We start from the raw sequence: 10981 nt of genomic DNA, 5'->3' as shown, positions 1-10981 counted from the left end.
ACAGGAGAGATAATTGAAAGCATGGTATAAATATTTTGGGGTCATTCCTAGTGACTAGGACATTCAGATTTCTTTGAAGAACAGCATCAAAATTAATTTTAAATATGGGGGCAGAATCAATACTACAGACACAAATGGGTTTAATCTTTGAGAAAGTTCAGAATTTGAAACAAGCTTTTCACTCAGCTGTTTTGCTTCTTTTTTCCTGCTCTCCCATCTCTACTACCCTTTGATTTTTCATCTTTCATGTCTCCTTAGTGACAGTTCCAGTAAAACATTCATTTGTTCAGGAAGTTTCACTGAAATGAACCCACTACCATCGTGACAGCTTCCAGCAGCAAACAACCTTTCTGTAGAAAACTGCTGATTTGGTCATCAGCTGACTCATGCATTCCCTCTGTCAGAAGGGAAGCTGCAGATTGAACAAGTTCTTGATTAGTTGTATCACAAACAGGGCAGCTTTTATTTTTATTTTATTTTTAGTCATAACACTTTCCCCATCTAAAAGGAGTAACAATCTGAAGAGATAAACATGTGAATGCAACTTCATGCACAGCAACTCTTTAATTATTATTGAGAAATATGATTGTGCTTCATCTCTCTTCAGGAGTTTGAATGTCTCCAAACAAGACTGGACAAGATTTAAATTATTACAAGGGAAGAACATCTTAATTTGGCCCTAGGGATAGCCTGGGTGACTTAAATAATTTGTTTCTAAAAATCTACAAAAAGAGGAGTTCAACAGAACAAAGTGCAAAAACTGCCTGATTATTAAAGTTGTTAGGTCAGTTTTCTGATCTTTCATGCTGTTTTATTTACAGCTGTAACTGCTTTCCCTTTCATGGAGCAACATCTGATTCATGTTACATCCTTGCAGTAGCAACAGCTAGCTATTCCTGGCCAGTAAGCCTCTTCCAAGTGGGCATGAAAGAGCTCCGGATGGCACAGAAATTACTTGCTGATGTGCTTCTAATTAGTTATGGCAGCTTATTCTAAAGCTTAAGCACTGAACAAAATGAAAAGAAAACTAAAAGAGGTTAAGGGAGGGGTGAGAAAAGAGGAAATACTAGTGACAAATAAGGAGTTTTGAAGATGGTTCCAAATGACTAGGAGCTTGAAAAACAACCACGCCAAGAGGTCCTGCTCCAATTATTTCTCTTGTGATGTGTATATTTTATAGAGTGAATCCGTACTAAGTTGCAAAATCATCACAGAATGCCTGACATCGGAAGGGATTTCTGGAGGTCATTTAATGGTATACTAAGAAGAAAATTCCCTGAATGATGTCTTTGTTTATAATGCACACGTGCATCTTCAAACCAGCTGACCTTCCCAGACAGTACACTCTTCATTCATTAGTAATTTGTGGAAACAGTCTGACATGTTGCTGGCCTAGGCAAATTAGTCCTTTCACATATGGGATCCAAGTTTTGCTCTGCCTGTACAGTACCTGAGGAATCACTCCTAACACACAGGCTCTGCACTGCGCCCCCTTGTGATGGGGTTTTAAAATCACGTATCAGCATGTGTGAAAGTCATTCTTTGCCACTGAACTTTCTGTCTGTAAACATTTCCAGGCACTCTGAAGTTATTACTGTGCAGACAGCTAGACAGTTCTACCGAATTTACATGGGTTTGCTCCAGAGGCAATTGATCAGTAACTTAACCTGGCTGACCTTGCACAGGAAAAGTTGAGGAGAGCTTCCATTAGCTGAACTAAGGGAGCAGTAACAGAAAACCTAGGGGATTTGGGACAGAATGGTCTCTTGAATTGTTATATCTGCCAAGATTACATGCCTGCTTAAAGTTAGATGGGTGAGCATACTGAAGTTGAGTGTACCTTAGAACTCTGCTCTTCCAATGCCAGAAGACCAACTCATGCCAAAAACCACTATCATCCCTGCCCCAGTACTCTGCTTAGGATCCCATAGTGTACTTGTATACCAGCTGTTTTGCTATGACATCCAAATAATGTTATGATCCAGATTTGTTCTGATGTCAAAGCACCTCTTCATTTCCTTTCCATTGGTGTGATCGCCAAAGTCATGAGTTCTGGCCTTGCTCTTCTTGTCTAACTAGATCTATGCAAGCTACCTTTTCTGTCACTTCTGATGGGTGTAACACTTTAGGAGCAGAAATTCACTCACTCATACTGACCTATGAAGTCAGAGACCTGAGATTTGAACCTCCTTAGTATGCAGACATTTGACTACCCACTTGACCCAGGTCCACTGTCAGAACTTAAATGATAGTCACATTGTTTAAACAAGCAGTATTACACTACCACTAGGCAAATGTTCAGTAGATTTTTAGCTCAGTGGTATTAAGTAGATTTGTCTGATTTCTGGGCTTCTGCTTCTACTTGAATTATCATTGAAAGCCTAAAGATATAACTCCCTTAAGCACTTTGGAAATATTACAAACAAAACAGATCAATCTATCAGCACCTTAGTCAAATCTGACTATCATCATCCAGCCAACTTTCTCCAAGAAAACCACCAGCCACTGCTGGGACCTTGAACAGAACACATCTCTCTGAATCTGTATTTTCTCCAATTTAAAACTGCTTTTCTGACCTACCCTTGATCTCTCTGCTTTATTTCTTCTCTTTTAACAATCTTCAGGATAAAAGTAAAGGCAGCCCCAGAAGCTTCAAGCAGTTTTATTTTCATTCACTCCTCATCTTCATTTTCTTGACACAACCGACAGTAGATTTGGGCTAACGGCTGTATACTCCTAGGTTATTCTCAGATGCACAAAACAGAAGAACACCCAGAAAAGCAGGGAGGTGAAGATGCCAGTCTACACAGCCACAATGCGCAGAGCCTTCAGAACTGAGGATCTCTATATTCTCTTTAAATTTCAGAAGAAGGCAAGGACAGGAAAGACATAAAAGACAACCATAAAGTGATATAAGGACAACTTAAGTTGTCAACAAACTACAGAAGGAGCAGGTGACAGTTAAAGACAGCATAAAATCAGAGTCTAATACCTTAAAGATATGTATAGTAAATGAAACAAAACTCATAGCCTCAGAAGATAGGACAGAAAGAAATAGCCAGAAATGAAGAAAGGTAGAGACGAGTCCAGGTATCTCTTAAAGGTACTTAACAGATGGAACAAAGACAGCAGCAGGTTATTTTAAGGTAAACACCTCGTAGGTCCTCACTGCAGACATTCAAGAGATTACATACAATATCAGTGAGAGTGAACGTGGCAAAGAAAAAAAATGTGACAGGCAAAGGGCTAAGAGGATCAATATGGGATGCTTTTGTTTATTGCACCAACTTCTACTTGTCTTTGGAATCACCATGCCCAGAGTAAGAAAGAGTACTTGGCACACATTAAGCCACAGCATGGGCCCCTCTGAACTGGTAGAAAAACTAGAAATACTGCAACAAGAAATCTTCCCAAAAATCCATTTTAAAGTAGTCTTACATAGAAGCATTCATTCTAGATGAAGGAGAATGAAAGACACTTTAACCTTAATCCACCTCATTTTCTGAAATGCTCTGCCAGCTGTCAGAAGTATAGACTGAACAGGATGATTTTACAGCCAGTAGCTCTATGGAGTGGTGACATTTGAAGCAAATCAAGCACGGACTCAGCTGGTTAGCTGCCTGCAGGCTTTCTTAGCCTTGATGCACTGCATGCATACTCCAGTAGAGCCCTTCCTAGAGGTTTTTGCCCAAATTCAAAGACGATCCAAAGAGAGCAGCTGCTATAAGAGTCAACTTGCTACATTTTCATTCTTTTTTTTTTCCTCCCCTCTAGTTTGCCAAGTGGGGCAGAATGTGTTTGTTCTGGCAGAAATAGGTTAGCCATTGGGTCTTAGAGTTACACAGATAATTCCTCTCTTCCTCCCAAAACACTGCATCACTTGTTTAGCTGGTTAACACAATCATATCAGCTTAGAGGATGATTACCAAGTACTGCACTCACGACCAAGCAGTAAGAATTAATTGATCAGGTAAAACCAGAGGGGTTGAAAACTAGCATAATGCAATCTATCAAGAAGCAAAACTATTAGTAAACCATTTGCTTTAACTTTGTGTTTAACACTTGATCTTGTTTAATTATCAGTCCCCCAGACCTCCTTAAGATTCTGGACTTCCCTTTACCACCCTTGAAATCATGACACTGACTTAAAGACTGCAAGATCTTAAGAAGAAACCAAAACGTATTTGCTTTCAGCTTCTGCTTTCTCCTCTTTGAGCCAACATGCCAGCCCTGTCTTCACATTTTCCTCTCCTATAGCCAAGGACAGCAACTGCATTTCATTTATTTGGTTTTGAAATGTAGGAAATAACATTTAATCACATGCCTCCAGCTGTCAGATCTTTAAGAAATAGAAGAAATAATCTAAAAAGTGATGGACATGGTATTCATCTGGTGCCCAACCTTTACTGTTTCCCGCAGCCTCCATTTTGCAGCTTAATGAATAATAACTACCACTCTTCTTGACTTGGTGACATATACTCATAAGTTCATCTATAAACCCTGTAAGTTCATAGAGCAGAGAGAAAAGTTCTATCCTAATTGTACAGCTGGGGAGCTCCCACATACAGAAAATTGCTTTGCTGAACTGGATGAGATTTCTGTACATGATTAAATGCTTTGCTGACCTGTGCCATAAATGATATACCATTGAAAAAATGTGTCTTTTGAGAAGTTTTGTTTCCTGCATTTCTGGCAGAAGTCTTCACCTCCCAGTTAGGTACCTTCCTAGGAATGATATTGGACATAATGAAAATCTCATGTCAAACATTGAGATTCCCTGACAAGAGCAAAGATGTTAACTGATCTGGTAAAACATCTATTTAGAGAATCAAAATTACAGTCCTGGCAAGATGTACGCCAAGGGAGGACATGGCACCTGGAGTTACAGACTGCTCTCAGGAGCAGGCCACTTCCATGGGGAAGAATTAACTGTCTCAGTATATTTTGTATCCTGTTTCAGCAAACACAAATTACGCTTGGTAATTACTTCCAAACAGAAGTTATATGTTGAATATCAACACTTAAGTTTCTCGTTGTGGTCTCAGGAATATTACACAGCTATAATTTTAATGGAAGCTAAAAGATTTTTTTGTGGCTCAGCAGACCATTGCTTAGAATATTCTGGAAGTAAAAAGTACTGCCATGGGCTGTAGCCCTTGATGTTTCCCCTCTGCCTTTTACAGAAAAAGCACCTGTCTTTGCTTGTGAACCTTGTGAATCAAGATGTAAGGACCTGGATTCCTCAAGAAGTTAACCAGCACCATGCGTTATTTGCAGCCTTCTGTCATGTCAGGTCACACAGCATGTTTGCCCACTGCCATCTTCCACAGCTACCTACTACCACTGTGCCAGAGAGGCAGAATGAAACGTAATCAGTGAATACAAAATGATGCCCAGTTTAAACCTGCCTGTGCATTCTTCTTCCTCTGAGACTAAATATCCAGGTGAAGCTACAGCACAAAAGCGGAATTACAAAGTTCTTCATATACCTCCTGGGTTTCAAACCCTTGCTGCCATCACTGATTCTCCCTGCCTGTCCCACCAGACCACTTGCTTGCTCATCTCTAATATCCACTCCCCCAGAGGTTTAGGACCTGCTTTCTGCAGCCTCCAGTCTCCTTGAGGAAACAGACAGGTTTAGTTCTTGAAGGGTCTGTTTTCCATATAGGGTGAGGCATTGGTACAAATTTTGTATCTCAAAAAAAAAAATCAATACATGTAACTAAGATCTTTGAGGTATATAATTTTAATAGACAAATGGAGCGAGCTTGGCTACCTAGATGTTGAGTACTTTAAATATTGACCTGCAGAGTTAATCAGTATGAACTGATCGTAGATCAAGTAGTTAAATAGAGAAATGGACTGTGAAATGCACATTACTTTGAGGTGAGGCTGAAAGCTGTGAGCCTTATGTCTCCAAACGCAGATCCAAGAGACTCCTCTGTCCAGGAGTCCCTCTGGGCAAGTCTGACAGATGCTTGGTTCCAGTCACTAGTTGGCCCCCTATCGATCAGCCTGGCTTTTCATGCACTGCTCAGAACAAGTCTTCCAGCCACACAGCTCTGCCCACCTGAAAGAATCTGTAGCTGCCATTCATCCTTGCAGTGCAACACATAACCTGACCAACCAAGGTCTGGGAGCTCATCTGCCTCAGCTCCCAGTCTCTTTGCATGGTAGGAAGCCAAACAAAAAGTCATTAGCAGAGTCTCTTGAATATTCCCCATAGCTGCATTTGTCAACCTTCTCAGGTACAAACCAAAACATTCTCCTCCCTTCCCCTTCCCTCCCCCTAGTCTCTTGCATTTAGTTCAAAAAGAATAAAAACCTATCAACTATGACAGCAAAATGTCTGAATGAAATACCTACTGCCACATTTTACCTTGTGTACTTGGAAAGTTTTGCCACTCCCAAGCTCTGTACTGGATATTTTTTCTTTGGTCTAGGATTATTACAATGTTTTCAGCATGGCTTAATTGCATATCTGCAAGATCATGGCCCACAAATTCAGATGCATTTCTCCCCTCAGAGAAATTCCCTTCCTTGATCAGTTAGGTAGAGAACAAAGAATTCAAAGGCTAGAAAAATGACACCAGCTAGGAGGATTGGACAACGTGATTTAACAGGTCTTCACCATCTTTGTTTCTGACAGCTGACCCAGCAGATGAGACTTGTGGAAATGTACATATTCCTTGGTGGTTGGATGCTAATGCTTCATGGCAGAAACTGGCTCCACATAATTAGAATACAGGCATATATGAGCTAGGAAACATCCAGTGGACTAATTAATTGTGACAGGAAGCACATGCTTCTCCATTTTCTAGTAATTAACTGGCACTGAATCAATTTCTTTTTAAACAACCCAATTTTTTAATTAAAAAAGGTGTTCATAGAAATTCCACGATCAACATCAACTACAACAGAAGTAGTCTTCCAGAAGTGCAGGATGTTGTCAAAGGCTCAAGTAAGTCTGAATGTAATATAAGCAGACAACTGCTGGTTCCTTTACAGATTAAAAAGAGACTACAGACATTTTGCAGATTCCAGGCCAAGAGGTGGGAAATGGTCAGAGTTCAGATTTGAAGGAACTTGTGATTTCGGTTGTTCAGAAATAGGAATTACTTTGATAAGCAGCAGTTACAAATGATTTATTATCCAGATATAGGAAATATCTGGTACAACACATACTGTGCTGGATAAAAAAAAAGTTCAAGTCAGAAATTTTTTCTATAAAGAAACTTGCCCATAAATGTTTGTAGGGAATGCTAACACAATCTCATGGATGGATGGTTGGAAACTATTAGGACTGGCCACTAGGAAATTGCTACCTTCTAAGCCACTTTATTTTTCAATAGTTTTCTCACATAAACCTCTACAGGTAGGAGGAAATAGGACACACAGTAACAATAAGAATAGTCTTATATCAATAAAAGTGATATTTTGCCCACTGTTAGAATTCATCCTTGTTTACCAGCTGCCTCTTTATAAATCATGAGTCATGCTCCTGCTTGCCAAGATCTGACATAACCAGATGGCTTCCTAGTTTCTATAGCTACTTGAACTCTGGAAAGAATGCCTGGGAGGAGGGAGAAGGTAGCTTAAAGCTGCTTTTCCTCCTTTCTGCAATTCTCCAGTGCACACACCCAGAGGGACCCTCCGATTTGACAGAGGTTTGCACACTCACTTGTTGCAGCTGTTGAGAAAAGCCTCAGAGGGCTTAACTCAAGGCTTTGTAAGCTTTGTATTTGCTTTTAAAATGCATTAAGAAAAGACCACAGCTAAAATCCACATGGGTCCTCTTGTGTAATTGTTGTGTAATTAACCAAGCCTCCCAGAGGAAAGCTGCAGACTTCAGCTTCAAGGTACATCCACAAAGATACGTTCAAGACAAAGGCAGAACAAATATTCACAGATATTGCTGTAAAATCCTTCAGCAGAGCAGCATACCTACATTTTGGGAAACTAGGGTTGTCATTATATTTTGCTTGTTATCACCCAAGTTGATTTAAACACATTTATCTGACTTCAGAGTCGGAATAAAAAGAGCATCCTTCCTTGTATCTCCCTTAATTCTCATTTTTCCAATCGCTAAGAGGTTTCCCCATATATGCAAAGCTTCTTGAAACACAAATAGAAGTCCCTCTGAGAACATTAAGTACTGGCAGCTTTGGGGCTGGTATTGCAGCACTGAACAGACAGTCCGCAAAACCTCCTTTGTTTCCCCCATTACTCGCCCTTCCTAGGCAGCCCATCCTGAGAGGGATGGACAGGAGGGACAGAGTGCTGGTCCAGCCTTGCAAACCCCTAACATAGAAGTGTTGTGCACAAACCCCTCCTCAAAGACTTGACTCAAGCCATCTCAGACCTAGAAACACTGCTACGTTGGCAGTCAGGAGTACCTAGCTTCAGTGCCCCATACACACCACCAGTCTGTTCGCAGACTGGAGCAAGACTTGATGCTTGCAGGGTTTTCTTGGTGGCACAAAAAAAAAAGAAAAAAAGTCATCTCAACTTGGCTGAGGGTGCAAAACTGAGTGGTATAAAGCAGGTCCTTTAGTTTCCTAACTTACATATGCAAGCCCTCTACACAGGCACTATTTTCAGGAAAGAATCTGAACATTTTATTATAGTTTATCCATACAGAACACTCGAGTACATTCATCCATTTCTATTTACATATGAGTAGGAAAAAAGCGTTGAATTAAGATGCATTCTTTGCAAAATAAATGTGGAACAATCCGTTCTGGCAAGCCTGTGATACAAAGCTTGGCTGCCTTCTCAAACAGCATCTCCCTGTGGCGGGAGAGACAAAAAAGCCATGCAGACAAATGCATGCCCTGCCCTCCTCTTCTTTTCTCCTGAGACAATGCTGCTCTAGACATTGGGGGAGGAGAAGTAAAGGCATTTCTCATGCCATAGGAGAAGACAAACTTCCTCGACTCTGACATCCAGATTGATGTAATATGGTCAGGTGGAGCTGAGTAGGTGAGCATGTCAGCAATTTTGCTACAAAGAAAGATCTGAGAAAGATGAGAAGCATCAGGATGATGAAGCCTTGAATGGCCATTGATTAGACTGCTCCTGAATTTGAGAAGCAGAATGGTTTCAGAACAATACAACTGTCAGCATTACAGTGGCTTCCCTTTCACCCTCACTGGTTTGCTATTGTAGAAATAAACTGACATATTTGCATGTGAAAGGTTTTTATATTATCTATGGGCTCAGGATGGATTAAGAACTAGCAGGGTTAGAAGAAGGAAAAGAATAGACTTCTCTCCAATAACAAAACAATTCCACCCCTCCCTTGTCCTCTTCCTCCTCCCCTAAAAGAGGGAGAGACAACACCTTCTTCCCAGGTATCAAGGTACAGATGGGAAAAGCTTTTCTTTTTCCTCCAATGCTCACTCACAGGGATTTTCATTTTGTACAAACATTGAGAAGAAGAGCATAAGATAACAAAGCTCCCATTCAGCAAGTACTCATAGCTTTGGATTTTGCCCACTGGTCAAGCTAGGCTGAACAAAATACTATTTCTTCAGTGTTCTGCTATTTCTACATCACACACACTCATTTTGTTTCAACTCAAGGATGCATATGCAGGAGAGGTTAGCTCATATGCTATCTCTAACTACTCGCCTCAAACTAGGGATTTAGGACAAAAAACACCTTTGCTCTCTTTCCACACCATACATAACAGCTCAACCTAATGAGCAGGAAAAGCAAGTTCCTTATTCAACAAAGGCATCAGCCACTCTTCTTGAAAGGATATCATGGTCCATTATGAGTCTAGACACAGATTATAACCAGTACCTCTTTTCTTCCCCTCCCCAAACTGGTGATTTTGTAAGGAAAAGCAGACCTGTATACTAAGGAAAGAGAAGCTATCAGTAACAGTGAAGGTTTCCTACATTTCAAGCTTTCTAATTCTTAAGCCAACGACAAAAGTTTCTGGCATAAGATGAGAAAAGACAGCACAGACCCATTTTGCAACATTGTGGAGTTGAGTAGCTGCAAAGAACTGGGACATCCCCTGAAGAAGGGGACCAGGCTTGCTACGTTAGCTTGACAGAACGATAAGCCTTTTAGAAACAAGCATAAATCTCCAAACAAATCCCACTAAGATAACATTGAATAAAAGTGTAACAGGCCCCTAGAAAAAGCAAGAACTCACTGTGTCACGCTAAGAAGCTTCTATAGAGCATTTTTTGATTTTCTCAATTAGGTGAGAACTGCAGACTAAGGATAAAGTAGCAGAAAACAGAGTTCCTGAAAAAACCACCTGTTCTTGATCTTTATCTAAACTAATACTTTTCTTAATTATCCCCTCCCAGAGAGATAAAAGGAAGTAGGGAGCTAACTCTCCTCTCCTATATACTGACTTCATGATTACTCCTTGTTCACCTTTCAGATGCAAAGGTGCTAACAAACGTGCACTTTCCAGGTGCATTTGAATCACAAGCCATTAGCAACCTCTCTAAAAGCTCCTAGGATAATGACAATACAAACAAATCCAGGCAGAGGTTACTGTCAAAAACACAACAGATTGATGATGGAAATAGATAACCTTTATAATAACTCTGTGTTCTGTTATTTCAAAAAATTATTCATTAAAATATGGTGTTTATCGCTCCAGATCCTGTACCATCACCCTTTATTATCTAAGTCAAGCTGTGTACCCTCAGCTAAAAGCACTGTCTTCCACATGTTTTATTTCTCCTGGTAGCCAGCCATGGTGAACTATACATGCAAACAATATTTACTCGGCGACTTGGGGATTTATTTTCTTTTGTCAGAAATGCTGTGCTTTGTACTGCGTGGTTCTGCCTTGAGTGCCCAGCTCCTGCTCAGCTGCAGCCACAGAACACTTGCAGCCAGCTATTGTAATGGCTTGTGACTAATGCTGCTTGAACCAAATATCGGAAAGACACCATGCTGCAGGGGCTACATAAGGCTGTTTCTTCCTCTTTTCAGGAAGATCTTTTTC

At 40.5% G+C, this 10981-nt stretch overlaps 1 long non-coding RNA gene across 1 annotated transcript; it reads right to left on the bottom strand.

The window, feature by feature from the left end:
* Positions 1-3093: 3093 nt before the first annotated feature.
* On the bottom strand, positions 3094-10314 carry LOC121067780. The gene is made up of 3 exons (XR_005818444.1): positions 10169-10314; positions 5193-5343; positions 3094-4725 (listed from the first exon to the last, which is right to left on the bottom strand). It is a non-coding gene; the product is annotated as an uncharacterized LOC121067780 (long non-coding RNA).
* Between the last annotated feature and the right edge of the window lie 667 nt (positions 10315-10981).

The sequence above is a fragment of the Cygnus olor genome, chromosome 3, assembly GCF_009769625.2.
Source record: "Cygnus olor isolate bCygOlo1 chromosome 3, bCygOlo1.pri.v2, whole genome shotgun sequence".
NCBI classification, from domain to species: domain Eukaryota; kingdom Metazoa; phylum Chordata; class Aves; order Anseriformes; family Anatidae; genus Cygnus; species Cygnus olor.
Note: the sequence above shows the minus strand (reverse complement) of the source record. Positions and strands in the feature narration are given on the sequence as shown.